This window comes from Ascaphus truei, chromosome 20, assembly GCF_040206685.1.
Source record: "Ascaphus truei isolate aAscTru1 chromosome 20, aAscTru1.hap1, whole genome shotgun sequence".
In the NCBI taxonomy this organism is placed as follows: domain Eukaryota; kingdom Metazoa; phylum Chordata; class Amphibia; order Anura; family Ascaphidae; genus Ascaphus; species Ascaphus truei.
The window spans coordinates 18,997,662-19,011,946 of NC_134502.1; the positions used below are offsets into that span (position 1 = coordinate 18,997,662).

The following is a 14,285-nucleotide window of genomic DNA, read 5'->3' on the forward strand; positions in this document are numbered from 1 at the left end:
CTTCATTTACAGCCTTAAACAAGAGGTATTAATATCATTATTCTTCTGACATCACGATTCTCCAGCAATATCAGTTGTTAAGAAAATACCAAATACAATGAATATATTAACATGTACTTTATATGGGGGCGTGACATGGAAATTATTACTCACAGAACTTTATATAAAATCTTAAATGAGCTCAGGGAGATAACAATGTATAATAGAAATAGGGATGTGTTAGGATTTGTACAAAGTATCCAATGTCATGTGCAGACATACTGACAGGTCCAATGTATCTAGATGCAGAGTATGTTGTGATTAGGGGGAAGGAACATGTTGAAACCCTTTAATTGACACATTGGGAGAGATACATATATATTGGGTTAGATATTGCTTATGTATCTTTTTGTGGAAGGTATAAAGTTGCTGATCTTCTGACATAAGGGGTCAGTGCTGTGATGTCCCTGATTCCTCTGCAGACCCCACAGTGCTGCACTCCTGGTCCCGGACACAGTCACCCACTAATAATTACAGAGAGAGGGGGAGTGAAACAAACAGTTCTGCAGCCACACTGAGGTTTTATATTTTACCTGTGAAGACTGAGCATGCGCGAAGCTGGCAATGCCTGCTGGGAAATGTAGTCTTTCCTTCACAAGCCATAGGACATACACACACAAACTTCTGTAATGATTGGAGACTGACACTCAGCTTAGTTTCTGTAGTGTAGTGGTTATCACGTTCGCCTCACACGCGAAAGGTCCCCGGTTCGAGACCGGGCAGAAACAGCCTTTTTAATGTAACCCGGGGTATTTGTTAGCTTGTTCTGATATTTCTCGTTAAGTGTAATCCCTTTTGCTGCGTACAAACCAAAACAAACAAAACAAGTATAAGGGACTTGCATACAGACTGCTCTTTACATGTGGTCGAGTATAGAAAGCATCCTCTGCAAAAAAAAGGATGTTACTTTTTTTTTAAATCATTTTATTAAACAGAACTGCAAATATCCCACAATATTTGCCAAATTGTAATATTATATATATATATATATATATATTTAAACGTTTCTGTAAAATTATGTATATGATCTATTACAAACCAGAAACAAGGTGATTCTTTCATTTAGAATCTGAAACAGAATTCTTAGAATGTTGCATGTTGTGTTGCAAAGATAAGTACTAGATCATTTAGTGTTTCAAGTCACATGGTAGAGAATGAGCCTCTTCGCTTGTATCTGCTTCTGGGTGCCCATCTGTCTTAATTTGACGGAAGCATCATTTAATAAAATATTGGAGCTTCGGAAAAATATATATTTTTTATACTAGAATTCCAACAACAACAACAAAAAAAAGAATATTTAGGCATTGTATAATGGTGATACGAATCTCTTTACCCGTTTAACGTCACACACACACACGAATAAATATTAGGATTTATACATTCATATTCATGACCATCATATTTTATCTATTTACATTTTTAACACATGAACACCATAGTCTCCAATAAACTTGGTTATTTCCTCATGATAAATCAGACCAGAACCATTTGTAATCCAGCAGTGCCATCTTGTGGTGTTTTAGTTAGGTGCACATTTGTAATTTATTGAAACCTGGAGTTTATTTTGTGTGTCCCTTAATTTATATTTTTGACCAATTTAATTATTTTTAATGGGGATTTTTAACTAAAAAAATAATAAAAGGGCATTTATGATCACTGAAAAAAGACAGCACACTTACAAACTAAAAGACAAGGTAAAGCAACGGACATAAACTTAAAATAAGCCAAAGTGCACTAAGGTAAACACTAGCGTATTTAACTCTCGCTGGTGAATTTAGATATATTCACTGATCTCTTATTTATAAACATAAAATGTTATCTTTCAAAATACAAAAGAGATCAGTTACCAATTGGAATTACAATTATTCCCACTAGAGAGGTGCACACAGAGGACAAACATGATAGGAAAAAAATATTCAGGAAAGATCAGAGAAAGTGTGTTCCACATTCAGTCATATGTATCCTGAAGTAACTAATTAGGGAAGCTACAGAAATATTCAGTATTCGGTTCTACTAAGGTGCATACATGCACATCCCTTTCCTGATAATATTGCGATAAAATAAACAAAGTATTTTTTTACAAATGTGCCTTTTTATTAACATTTCTCTAAACTATTGTTACTATGCAGCATAGTGAGCAAAATAAAGGAGCACCTGGAATAATTACATATTGTTAAATAGCTTTATCTTCCTGCATTGTGGGATCAGATCTAAATGACTCACTGATTGTTAGAGCTGAAGCTTTTACATGCAGATACAATGGAAGTGATAGTCTGGGGGAACTGCAAGAGAGTCTTTATAGTTCACACTTAAATTACCATATTAACTCCCACAATGCATAGCGCTGAATCAGTGTCTGCATTTGGTTAGCCTTAACTGTAATGAGGGCTTCTTGTGGGCTGGTGGTTACTAACCCAGTAGAAAGTTAACTTTGCGCAGTGGCAGTATCATAGCCAATGAGGTAAATCCGAGGCGTGATTATTGCTAGTTGAAAACTTTTCCCAATACCCTGCTGTGATGACTTGAAATATAGTCAGCATTAGCAATTTTTGACAGTCTCACAAAAGACTGATCTTTGTGTCAAAACATAGATGATGCAATATATAAAAATGCTACTGTTTTAAACTAATGATGGAAATGTTCTGAAATTATTAACAAGCTTATACTTTTACTTCTGTGTTAATGTTTAAAAAACAAACTATTTCAATCTTCATTTACAGCCATAAACAAGAGGTATTAATATCATTATTCTTCTGCTATCCCGTTTCTCCAGCAAGATCAGTTGTTAAGAAAATACCAAATACAATGAATATATCAACATGTACATTATATGGGGCATTAAAAGGAAATTATTACTCACAGAACTTTATATAAAATATTTAATGAGCTCAGGGAGATAACAATGTATAATAGAAATAGGGATGTGTTAGGATTTGTATAAAGTATCCAATGTCATGTGCAGACATACTGACGGGAAATAATACATTACACATAAAACAGACGTCTCCAGGTGGCCTTCAACCAACCAAACCTCCAATCAACAGGTCCAATGTATGTAGATGCAGAGTATGTTGTGATTAGGGGGAAGGAACATGTTGAAACCCTTTAATTGACACATTGGGAGAGATACATATATATTGGGTTAGATATTGCTTATGTATCTTTTTGTGGAAGGTATAAAGTTGCTGATCTTCTGACATAAGGGGTCAGTGCTGTGATGTCCCTGATTCCTCTGCAGACCCCACAGTGCTGCACTCCTGGTCCCGGACACAGTCACCCACTAATAATTACAGAGGGAGGGGGAGGGAAACAAACAGTTCTGCAGCCACACTGGGGTTTTATATTTTACCTGTGAGGACTGAGCATGTGCGAAGCTGGCAATGCCTGCTGGGAAATGTAGTCTTTCCTTCACAAGCCATAGACACACAAACTTCTGTAATGATTGGAGACTGACACTCAGCTTAGTTTCTGTAGTGTAGTGGTTATCACGTTCGCCTCACACGCGAAAGGTCCCCGGTTCGAGACCGGGCAGAAACAGCCTTTTTAATGTAATCCGGGGTATTTGTTAGCTTGTTCTGATATTTCTAGTTATAAAGTGTAATCCCTTTTGCTGCATACAAACCAAAACAAACAAAACAAGTATAAGGGACTTGCATACAGTCTGCTCTTAACATGTGGTCGAGTATAGAAACCATCCTCTGCAAAAAAAAAAGGGTGTTACTTTTTTTTTTAATCATTTTATTAAACAGAACTGCAAATATCCCACTTCAAAAATATTAGGATTTATACATTCATATTCATGACCATTATATTTTATCTATTTACATTTTTAACACATGAACACCATAGTCTCCAATAAACTTGGTTATTTCCTCATGATAAATCAGACCAGAACCATTTGTAAACCAGCAGTGCCATCTTGTGGTGGTTTAGTTAAGTGCAGATTTTTAATTTATTGAAACCTGGAGTCTATTTTCTGTGTGTCCCTTAATTTATATTTTTGACTAATTTAATTATTTTTAAAGGGGATTTTTAACTAAAAAAAAATAAAAGGGCATTTATGATCACTGAAAAAAGACAGCACACTTACAAACTAAAAGACAGGGTAAAGCAACGGACATAAACTTAAAATAAGACAAAGTGCACTAAGGTAAACACTAGTGTATTTAACTCTCGCTGGTGAATTTAGATATATTCACTGATCTCTTATTTATAAACATAAAATGTTATCTTTCAAAATACGAAAGAGATCAGTTACCAATTGGAATTACAATTATTCCCACTAGAGAGGTGCACACAGAGGACAAACATGATAGGAAAAAAATATTCAGAAAAGATCAGAGAAAGTGTGTTCCACATTCAGTCATATGTATCCTGAAGTAACTAATTAGGGAAGCTACAGAAATATTCAGTATTCTGTTCTACTAAGGTACATACATGCACATCCCTTTCCTGATAATATTGCGATAAAATAAACAAAGAATAATAACAAAATGAATTTTATTAGTGCCAAACATAAATGATACTTCTATTTCCAACACAAACACCATTAAAAGTGAGTCAGAAGAGTGGTACTGTTAGAAAGTGATACTGACTTATTGCTGTATTTGTTTTAAAAAAAACATATCTACTTTCAGCAAAACCATCAACAGAGTGAGATTTCTGTGGAAAATATAATCCTCTACCTAACTATATACAGATCTCTTTCTAGATAGATTTCCCTAATCCTTATATATCTCAATTTGTGCAAATAATTATTGCAGCAAATATGCAGCAAATACAACTGCAGTAGATATTTAATAGAAAACAGCAAATTATGTGATTACAAAAATGTATCAATATGGAATTTGTTTAATTTGGGAAGATCTGGGGATTTTTGTCAATATTTAAATACAAGGTTACATTTAAAGACAGAATAAGCGAATATAATCTATTTATCCACCTTTGTATTTTTACGAATGTGCCCTTTATTTACTTCTCTCTAAACTAATGTTACTATACAGCATAGTGAGCAAAATAAAGGAGCACCTGGAATGTGGAATCAGATCTAAATTACTCACTGCTTTGTTAGAGTTGAATCTTTTACATGCAGATACAATGGAAGTGATAGTCTGGGGAACTGCAAGAAAGTCTTTATAGTTCACACTTAAATTACCATATTAACTCCCACAAAGCGCAGTGCTGAATCAGTGTCTGCATTTATTTAGCCTTAACTGTAATGAGGGCTTCTTATGTAGTGCTTGGTGCTAATCAAGTAGAAAGTTAATTTTGCGCAGTGGCAGTATCATAGCCCATGAGGTTGATCCGAGGCGTGATTATTGCTAGTTGAAAACTTTTCCCAATACCCCGCTGTGATGACTTGCAATATAGTCAGCATTAGCAATTTTTGACAGTCTCACAAAAGACTGATCTGTGTGTCTTATCATTTACCTAGATATAGTTGTACATACTAATGATGCAAATGTTAGTAAATGAAATGTTCTGAAATTATTAGAAGTTTGTAGTTTACTTCTATGTAAATGTTTACAAAATAAATTATTTCAATCTCCATTTACAGCTACAAACACGAGGTATTAATATCATTGTTCTTCTGACATCATGTTTCTCCAGCAATATCAGTTGTTAAGAAATAGCAATCAACATGTACTTTATATGGGGCAGGACATGGCAATTATTACTCCCAAAACTTTATATAAAATCTTAAATGAGTTGAGGGAGATAACAATGTATAATAGAAATAGGGATGTGTGAGGATTTGTACAAAGTATCCAATGTCATGTGCAGACATACTGACGGGGAAAAAAAATCTATCTATCTATATATATTTTTGAAAACATTGTATGTCCCTGTGTCTAGGGGCAATCACATTGGACCTTTGGCCCGTCACTCCGCCTCAGGCCAATGAGATGGCTCCCTTTGCCAGCCCGCCCCCGCACACCTCTCATTGGATGGTGTGGTCTAACAGTGACACACACACCAGCCGGCGCCACCTGCCGCCCAGGTAAATAACTAAACCGCCGCCTCACACCCCTGCGCCTACAGCCTCCCCTCCCAGTGCACACCCTTGCCGCTGGCCTGCCTCAAACCCCTGTGCCTCCCGCTGCCTCAAACCCCTGTGCCTCCCCCTGCCTCAAACCCCTGTGCCTCCTGCTGCCTCAAACCCCTGTGCCTCCCGCTGCCTCAAACCCCTGTGCCTCACACCGCCTCACACTACTGTACCTCCCGCTGCTTCACCCCTGTGCCTCACCCCTGTGCCTCACATTACTGTGCCTCCCGCTGCCTCACCCATGCGCCTCCCCTCCCAGCGCAAAACCCCTGTGCCTCCCGCTGCCTCCAACCCCTGCGCCTCTGCCCTCCCTTCCCGCATTGCCTCCAGGCTAACACCCCGGTCGCTAGAGTCAGCGAGGGAGCAGCCGCACGGGAGCGAGCGCCCGAGACAAAGCGGGGGAGTGGACAGTCAGCCGGGGGAGCGGCCAGAACAATTTCAGACATGCTGCCTCCCGCCTCAGATCTACGTGGGAACGGGCGGATGGGTGAGGGAGCGGGCGGATGGGTGAGGGAGCGGCCGACGCATGCACGCACCCCCGTCTGCTGACGTCCACAACAGACAGAAGGTTTTGGGGGGGAGGGGGACGACCGGCAGACAGTGGGGGAAGGGGGAGCAAGCGGCCGCCTGATACATTAATTGTCACTTACCTCCCCCCCTTCACCTCCCCCATTCACCTCCACCCCCCCTTCACCTCCACCCCCTCCCTCCCTTCCCCTCCCCCTTCCCCTCCCCACCCTTCCCCCCTTCACGTCCCCTCACACCCCCTTCACCTCCCCTCACCCCCCTCCCTTCACCTCCCCTCACCACTCCCCCTTCACCTCCCCTCACCCCCCCTTCACCTCCCCTCACCCCCCCTTCACCACCCCTCACCCCCCCTTCAACACCCCTCACCCCCCCTTCACCTCCCCTCACCCCCCCCCTTCACCTCCCCTCCCCCACCCGTCACCTCCCCTCACCCAACCCCCTTCACCTCTCACTTCACCTCCCCTCACCCCCCTTCACCTTCCCTCACCCCCCCTCCACATCATCTCCCCTCACCCCCCCACATCATCTCCCCTCACCCCCCCTCTACTTCACCTCCCCTCACCCCCCCTCCACTTCACCTCCCCTCACTCCCCTCCCCTTCACTCCCCCTCCCCTTCACCCTCCCTCCACCTCCCCTCACCTCCCCTACACCTCCCCTCACCCCCCATCCACCTCCCCTCACCACCCCTCCACCTCCTCTCACCCCCCTCTCCTCACCCCCCTCCACCTCCCCTCACCCCCCCCTTCACCTCCCCTCACCCCCCCCCATTCACCTCCCCTCACCCCCTTCACCTCCCCTCACCCCCCCCTTCCCCACCCCTCACCCCCCCTTCACCACTCCTCACCACCCCCTTCACCTCCCCTCACCCCCCCCTTCACCTCCCCTCACCCCCCCCCCTTCACCACCCCTCACCCCCCCCTTCACCACTCCTCACCACCCCCTTCACCTCCCCTCACCCCCCCTTCACCTGCCCTCACCCCCCCTTCACCTCCCCTCACCCCCCTTCACCTCCCCAACCCCCTTCACCTCCCCCCTTCACCTCCCCCACCCCCCCTCACCCCCCCTTCACCTCCCCCTCACCCCCCCTTCAGCCCTCCCCCAACTCAACAGACACCCGCCACACTCGACACACACCCGCCGCCTCTCACCCACCCCACACACGACACACACCTGCTGACTCACACCCTAGCAGGACCCCCACCCACAGCCAGCACTCACTACCCACGCGCCACCCGTACTGAACACCCACCTGCCGCCTCACACCCTAGCAGGACACACCTCACATTTTTACATCAATTATGTCACCAAAATATACATTGTACTGTGGTGTGTTTACAATAGAGCAAAAAATGGATTGCACTCGCTCAACCTAGTGTGACCGTTAAGATCACTAAATCAGACTGGTACAATAGGGCAGGGAGACTAATCAGAACACAGAGAACACTGTATGATGTAAAGACACAATACATACAGATAAGGCCCTATTGATGCACTCAAAATCTGAAGAGGTAGGTCACCCTGGTACAAAAGCAACAACACAGGAATAATCTGAACCAAACCTAGAAATAGTATTTAAATATGCTTTATTAATGTTGGTTAAAATGGTACCAGAGTATATGGTGAATGGAATGAACTGAATACAGTGAGTGCTATTAGGGCAAATTGCCAGATTGTTAGTCCAAATCACTGGAGAAATAAACATAAGCACTATGAATAACAGATAGCACACAATCAATGCCTATGGTTTAAGGCAGTGAAGGCTAGCTGTAGTGGATGACATCACTGGAGCGCTATATAAAATATATACATCCACTAGAGGCAATTAAATGTGTGTGAACTCTAGCTCACTGTAAACCATGCATCAGTGATGGGTTAGAAGGCAAAACAGTAGCAAAGATAATCATTGGTAACATACATAGATATTAGTACAGCTGACATACATAGACCGATAGAACAATGATGGTGTGAGCCCCACAAAAACTGGCCCTGCTGGTTAGTAACTACACACAGGGGCAGAAATGAGGGAACGGGGTACCCTACACACCAATATATGTTAACCCTGTGAGGAGAGAACAATACTGCAGGATCGTGTAACCCACTAGCTCTGACCCACAATAACATACCCCTACAGCACACGGGGGGGGAGGGTTGGAGGACAGAGTCACGTGCTTTCAAGCATGGACGCCTGCAGCTCCTAGCAGACCTCACCGTGTCCACGCCAGAGTTCTCTTCAGCTGCGCACTCCATGAGGCACCTATCCAGGCTGATCGATAGGATCGTGTACCCAGGGCCAGCACAGATAAGTTATCAGGGTCATCTTTCCCTCTTTTCTGTCCTCCAACCCCCCCTCTCCCCCCCCGTGTGCTGTTCCATCTTTGATGGTCCTGAGAAGGAGGACTAAACACCCCCTCCCACTCCCCCGCCCCAAAAGTTTTTTCTGTACAAATAAAGTTTGAGATAATGTTTGTATGACATGTCATACCTGTGGTGCGGTGCATATGTATAAATACACTGCACCGTTGTGTACGTCACAGTTTTTTTTTTTTACTTTTGGGAAACCATTAATAAAAATGTATGTGAGTTGTGTGGGATATGCACTGCGCCGTTGTTTACGTCGCGGTTTTTTTTCCGTTTGGAAAATGATTTATGTACTGTTATTATCTTGTTGTAAAGATTTGCTGCATAATAAAAGAATTTTCAAAACAAAAATAATGTGTGATGTGATTATCTGCTTATTGCTGTATTTGTTTAATAAACATATTTACTTTTACCAAAACACAAGTGTGTGAGATTTCTGTGGAAAGGATAATTTTCAACCTTACTATATTTGAATATATTGCTAGAGAGTTTACCTAGATCCTTATATCTCTCTATTTCTGCAAATAATCATTGCAGCAAATACAACTGCAGTAGATATTTTATAGAAAACAGCAAATTATGTGTCAATATGACATTTGTTCAATTTTGGGAGATGAGGACTTTTTTGTCAATACCTAAATACAAGGTTACATTTAAATACAGAATAAACGAAAATAATGTATTTATCCCCCTCTGTATTTTTTACAAATGTGCCTTTTTATTAACATTTCTCTAAACTATTGTTACTATGCATCATAGTGAGCAAAATAAAGGAGCACCTGGAATAAGTACATATTGTAAAATAGCTTTATCTTCCTGCATTGTGGGATCAGATCTAAATGACTGACTGATTGTTAGAGCTGAAGCTTTTACATGCAGATACAATGGAAGTGATAGTCTGGGGAACTGCAAGAGAGTCTTTATAGTTCACACTTAAATTACCATATTAACTCCCACAATGCATAGCGCTGAATCAGTGTCTGCATTTGTTTAGCCTTAACTGTAAGGAGGGCTTCTTGTGGGCTGGTGGTTACTAGCCCAGTAGAAAGTTAGCTTTGCGCAGGGGCAGTATCATAGCCCATGAGGTTAATCCGAGGCGTGATTATTGCTAGTTGAAAACTTTTCCCAATACCCCGCTGTGATGACTTGCAATATAGTCAGCATTAGCAATTTTTGACAGTCTCACGAGAGACTGATCTTTGAGTCTAAATATAGATTATGCATTAGACATTAGATAAAAATGCTTCTGATTAATGCTAATAATGGAAATGTTAGTCAATGAAATGTTTTGAAATTAACAAGCTTGTACTTTTACTTCTGCTAATGTTTTTTTTTTTAAACAAACTATTTAAATATTCAGTTATAGCCACACTAATGAGGTATTAATATCATTATTCTTCTTACATCACGATTCTCCAGCAAGATCAGTTGTTAATAAATACCAAATACAATGAATATATCAACATGTACTTTATATGGGGGCGTGACATGGAAATTATTACTCACAGAACTTTATATAAAATGTTAAATGAGATGAGGGAGATAACAGTGTATAATAGAAATAGGGCTGTGTTAGGATTTGTACAAAGTATCCAATGTCATGTGCAGACATACTGACGGGAGATATGTATCTAGATGCAGAGTATGTTGTGATTAGGGGGAAGGAACATGTTGAAACCCTTTAATTGACACATTGGAAGAGATACATATATATTGGGTTAGATATTGCATATGTATCTTTTTGTGGAAGGTATAAAGTTGCTGATCTTCTGACATAAGGGGTCAGTGCTGTGATGTCCCTGATCCATCTGCAGACCCCACAGTGCTGCGCTCCTGGTCCCGGACACAGTCACCCACTAATAATTACAGAGGGAGGGGGCGTGAAACAAACAGTTCTGCAGCCACACTGAGGTTTTATATTTTACCTGTGAAGACTGAGCATGCGCGAAGCTGGCAATGCCTGCTGGGAAATGTAGTCTTTCCTTCACATCCAATATTAACTGTCTGTGAGCATGTGTGAGCCAAGCAAGGTATGCTTGGAAATGCCACCTACACAAGCAGCGTGCGTTAGTGAGAGGACTGCTGGGAAATGTAGTTCCTTTGTGCCCGGCTACAACACGGATCTGTGGGCAGGTGTTTATATGACTAAGTGGAGTCGACTGTTTCCTTTCCCCTCCCACAGCTTTGAAAGCCAGTGCCTCCTGGCATAGGACATAGACAGATACACTTCCCTAATGGTAGGAGTAATGCTCCCAGCTTAGTTTCTGTAGTGTAGTGGTTATCACGTTCGCCTAACACGCGAAAGGTCCCCGGTTCGAGACCGGGCAGAAACAGCCTTTTTTTATTTAACTTGTACTTATTAAAGGTGATATTGATTCAGGGAATTTGTTAGTTTCTTATGATAATTATTTATAATGTCAATGGTGCAATCTTTTTTTCTGCTTTACTACCAATAAAATACCAGTCAATGCTCAGTTATTTCAAGACGAGGAAAAGAAAGCTAATGTATAAAGAAAACAAATAACTGTTTCCAGCTTTGAGCTGATTATACTTTAATAGACTAAACTGTCACATATAATCGATGGTTTGGGGCATAGGTCCCAATAACAGTGCTCAATCCAATTCCAAACTCCAGTCATATGTATAATGACAGTCCATATGTGTATGAAGCCAGTTAAACCATACAGTGAGATATTGGACCCAGTGCTATGTGTAAGCAGCAATACCACAACCACTGATAAATCCACTAATCAAGTGAGATGATCCATATGTATTGATGAAGAGATGTAATAAAGGTATAACATACCATGGGTGTGTGGAATAGTGCCATGCAGGTCACTATAGCTGCAGCGCTGTTACCGGTCATCAAGTCTCCTTGGGGAGAAAAACAATACTCACTGAGGTCTGCTTCCTTGGTTGCGTGCATCAACGCTCCATATTCAAAGTTTGTGGTAGAAATCCCTGGATTCCAGCGGTGCACAGCTTGGTAGATTCAAGAGACCAGCAAGGTGTAAGTTAAAAACAGAACTTTATTAATAGAACATGGTATATGGGGGGTAAAACTCTTACGCGTTTCGGACCTACAAAGTCCTTAATCATAGAGTTGATTCGCGCCGTTTGGTTCCCCAATCTTTAAAGGGTAAGCCCCTCCCCCCTGCGTCATCGCGCTGCGTGATTTTGGCGCAAAAATCGCCAAGCTAACCCCTCATTGGTTCATGCTATCAGCCACTGAGCAGCCTTATGCCGCGAGTGTGTCCCGAGCAGGGGAATGACGCGCATGTTGGTAACTGCGCGCATATCCCCTCCTTCCTGACAGATCGCGACGTCGCTAGGCAACCAAAATAAACAAATACAATGAGTTGCCCGTCTCTGTGTTCTATGAGGATAAATACAGCATCGTGAGAAAATGGGGATGGTGGTGGGACTTGGGGGAAGAGGAAAAGAAGGGTATGAGGACAGGGACAAATGACTGGGGAAGAACAGGAAAACGGATTAAAATAAAAAAATGGCATGATGCAACATGCACAGTGATAATTAACAACGTATATAGCAGACAAAAACAGTTAAAACCTTATATAGCAAATCTTTTAGCTGCAATAGAGAACACATAGTCTATGAAAAGGGCAATCCATTTATGCTATTTGTTCCATAATTAATCATTGCAATATATTTATCTCAAGGCATCAAACAATGTGTCCCTATTGTACTACATGTTAAGATATAGTGATCAATCATATCTGTGAGTACCATATTAGTTTCACAATATGGGGGAATTAATATTGACCCCATATATTTTAATTAATGTGATAACCAATAGTATATTAATTGTGGTATATAAACAAACAAAGTAAATTATATGTACTGCATGTATACTCTAGATGAGATATTGTAATAGTTGTTATATCAGAATAGGTATGATAAAATCTATTATATGAGTAGACCCCAAATTTTTCATGGAAATTATTTTGACAATTAAGTATTTCAAGTATTTTGATGCGTGAGGCAAAAGAATAATCATAGGTCAATGTGTGAATCCAAAATGAGGACACTATACTGATGTTTTTGTCAATTAAGGAAGTGTTTCAACTCCCAGTCCTGATTCATGCCCCTGGGTGCCATTGTCCCAAGGGCATAAATCCAGAACATCTCTCGACGATTTAATGAAGCCTCCCTGTGTCCCCCTCTAGGATGCATAGATACATTCTCGATGGCGCTATATGTGAATGTTTTAATGGATCCTAATGGGCATGTATTAAAATGGCGCGCTACGGGGAAGCGTTCGTCACGTTTTTTGATGCTACGGATATGTTCTGTGATCCTCACTTTTAATGCTCTAATAGTTCTACCTATGTAGCCACTGCCGCATGCACATTTCAGCAGATAAATCACAAAGTTGGGGTCTACTCATATAATAGATTTTATCACACCTATTCTGATATAACAACTATTACAATATCTCATCTAGAGTATACATGCAGTACATATAATTTACTTTGTTTGTTTATATACCACAATTAATATACTATTGGTTATCACATTAATTAAAATATATGGGGTCAATATTAATTCCCCCATATTGTGAAACTAACATGGTACTCACAGATATGATTGATCACTATATCTTAACATGTAGTACAATAGGGACACATTGTTTGATGCCTTGAGATAAATATATTGCAATGATTAATTATGGAACAAATAGCATAAATGGATTGCCCTTTTCATAGACTATGTGTTCTCTATTGCAGCTAAAAGATTTGCTATATAAGGTTTTAACTGTTTTTGTCTGCTATATACGTTGTTAATTATCACTGTGCATGTTGCATCATGCCATTTTTTTATTTTAATCCGTTTTCCTGTTCTTCCCCAGTCATTTGTCCCTGTCCTCATACCCTTCTTTTCCTCTTCCCCCAAGTCCCACCACCCACCCCCCCCCCCCCCCACCATCCCCATTTTCTCACGATGCTGTATTTATCCTCATAGAACACAGAGACGGGCAACTCATTGTATTTGTTTATTTTGGTTGCCTAGCGACGTCGCGATCTGTCAGGAAGGAGGGGATATGCGCGCAGTTACCAACATGCGCGTCATTCCCCTGCTCGGGACACACTCGCGGCATAAGGCTGCTCAGTGGCTGATAGCATGAACCAATGAGGGGTTAGCTTGGCGATTTTCGCGCCAAAATCACGCAGCGCGATGACGCAGGGGGGAGGGGCTTACCCTTTAAAGATTGGGGAACCAAACGGCGCGAATCAACTCTATGATTAAGGACTTTGTAGGTCCGAAACGCGTAAGAGTTTTACCCCCCATATA

General features: G+C 41.4%; 6 non-coding genes across 6 annotated transcripts; all 6 read left to right on the forward strand.

Moving 5' to 3' along the window:
• The first annotated feature begins 694 nt into the window (after positions 1-694).
• Positions 695-767, forward strand: TRNAV-CAC (transfer RNA valine (anticodon CAC)). Its single transcript has one exon. It is a non-coding gene; the product is annotated as a tRNA-Val (tRNA).
• Positions 768-2,466: 1,699 nt separating this feature from the next.
• Positions 2,467-2,607, forward strand: LOC142471508 (U4 spliceosomal RNA). The gene has a single exon (XR_012789468.1). It is a non-coding gene; the product is annotated as a U4 spliceosomal RNA (small nuclear RNA).
• An 896-nt stretch (positions 2,608-3,503) lies between these two features.
• TRNAV-CAC (transfer RNA valine (anticodon CAC)) lies at positions 3,504-3,576 on the forward strand. Its single transcript has one exon. It is a non-coding gene; the product is annotated as a tRNA-Val (tRNA).
• A 1,727-nt stretch (positions 3,577-5,303) lies between these two features.
• Positions 5,304-5,444, forward strand: LOC142471512 (U4 spliceosomal RNA). Its single transcript, XR_012789471.1, has one exon. It is a non-coding gene; the product is annotated as a U4 spliceosomal RNA (small nuclear RNA).
• Positions 5,445-10,023: 4,579 nt separating this feature from the next.
• On the forward strand, positions 10,024-10,164 carry LOC142471476 (U4 spliceosomal RNA). The gene has a single exon (XR_012789436.1). It is a non-coding gene; the product is annotated as a U4 spliceosomal RNA (small nuclear RNA).
• Positions 10,165-11,232: 1,068 nt separating this feature from the next.
• TRNAV-AAC (transfer RNA valine (anticodon AAC)) lies at positions 11,233-11,305 on the forward strand. The gene has a single exon. It is a non-coding gene; the product is annotated as a tRNA-Val (tRNA).
• The last annotated feature ends 2,980 nt before the right edge of the window (positions 11,306-14,285 follow it).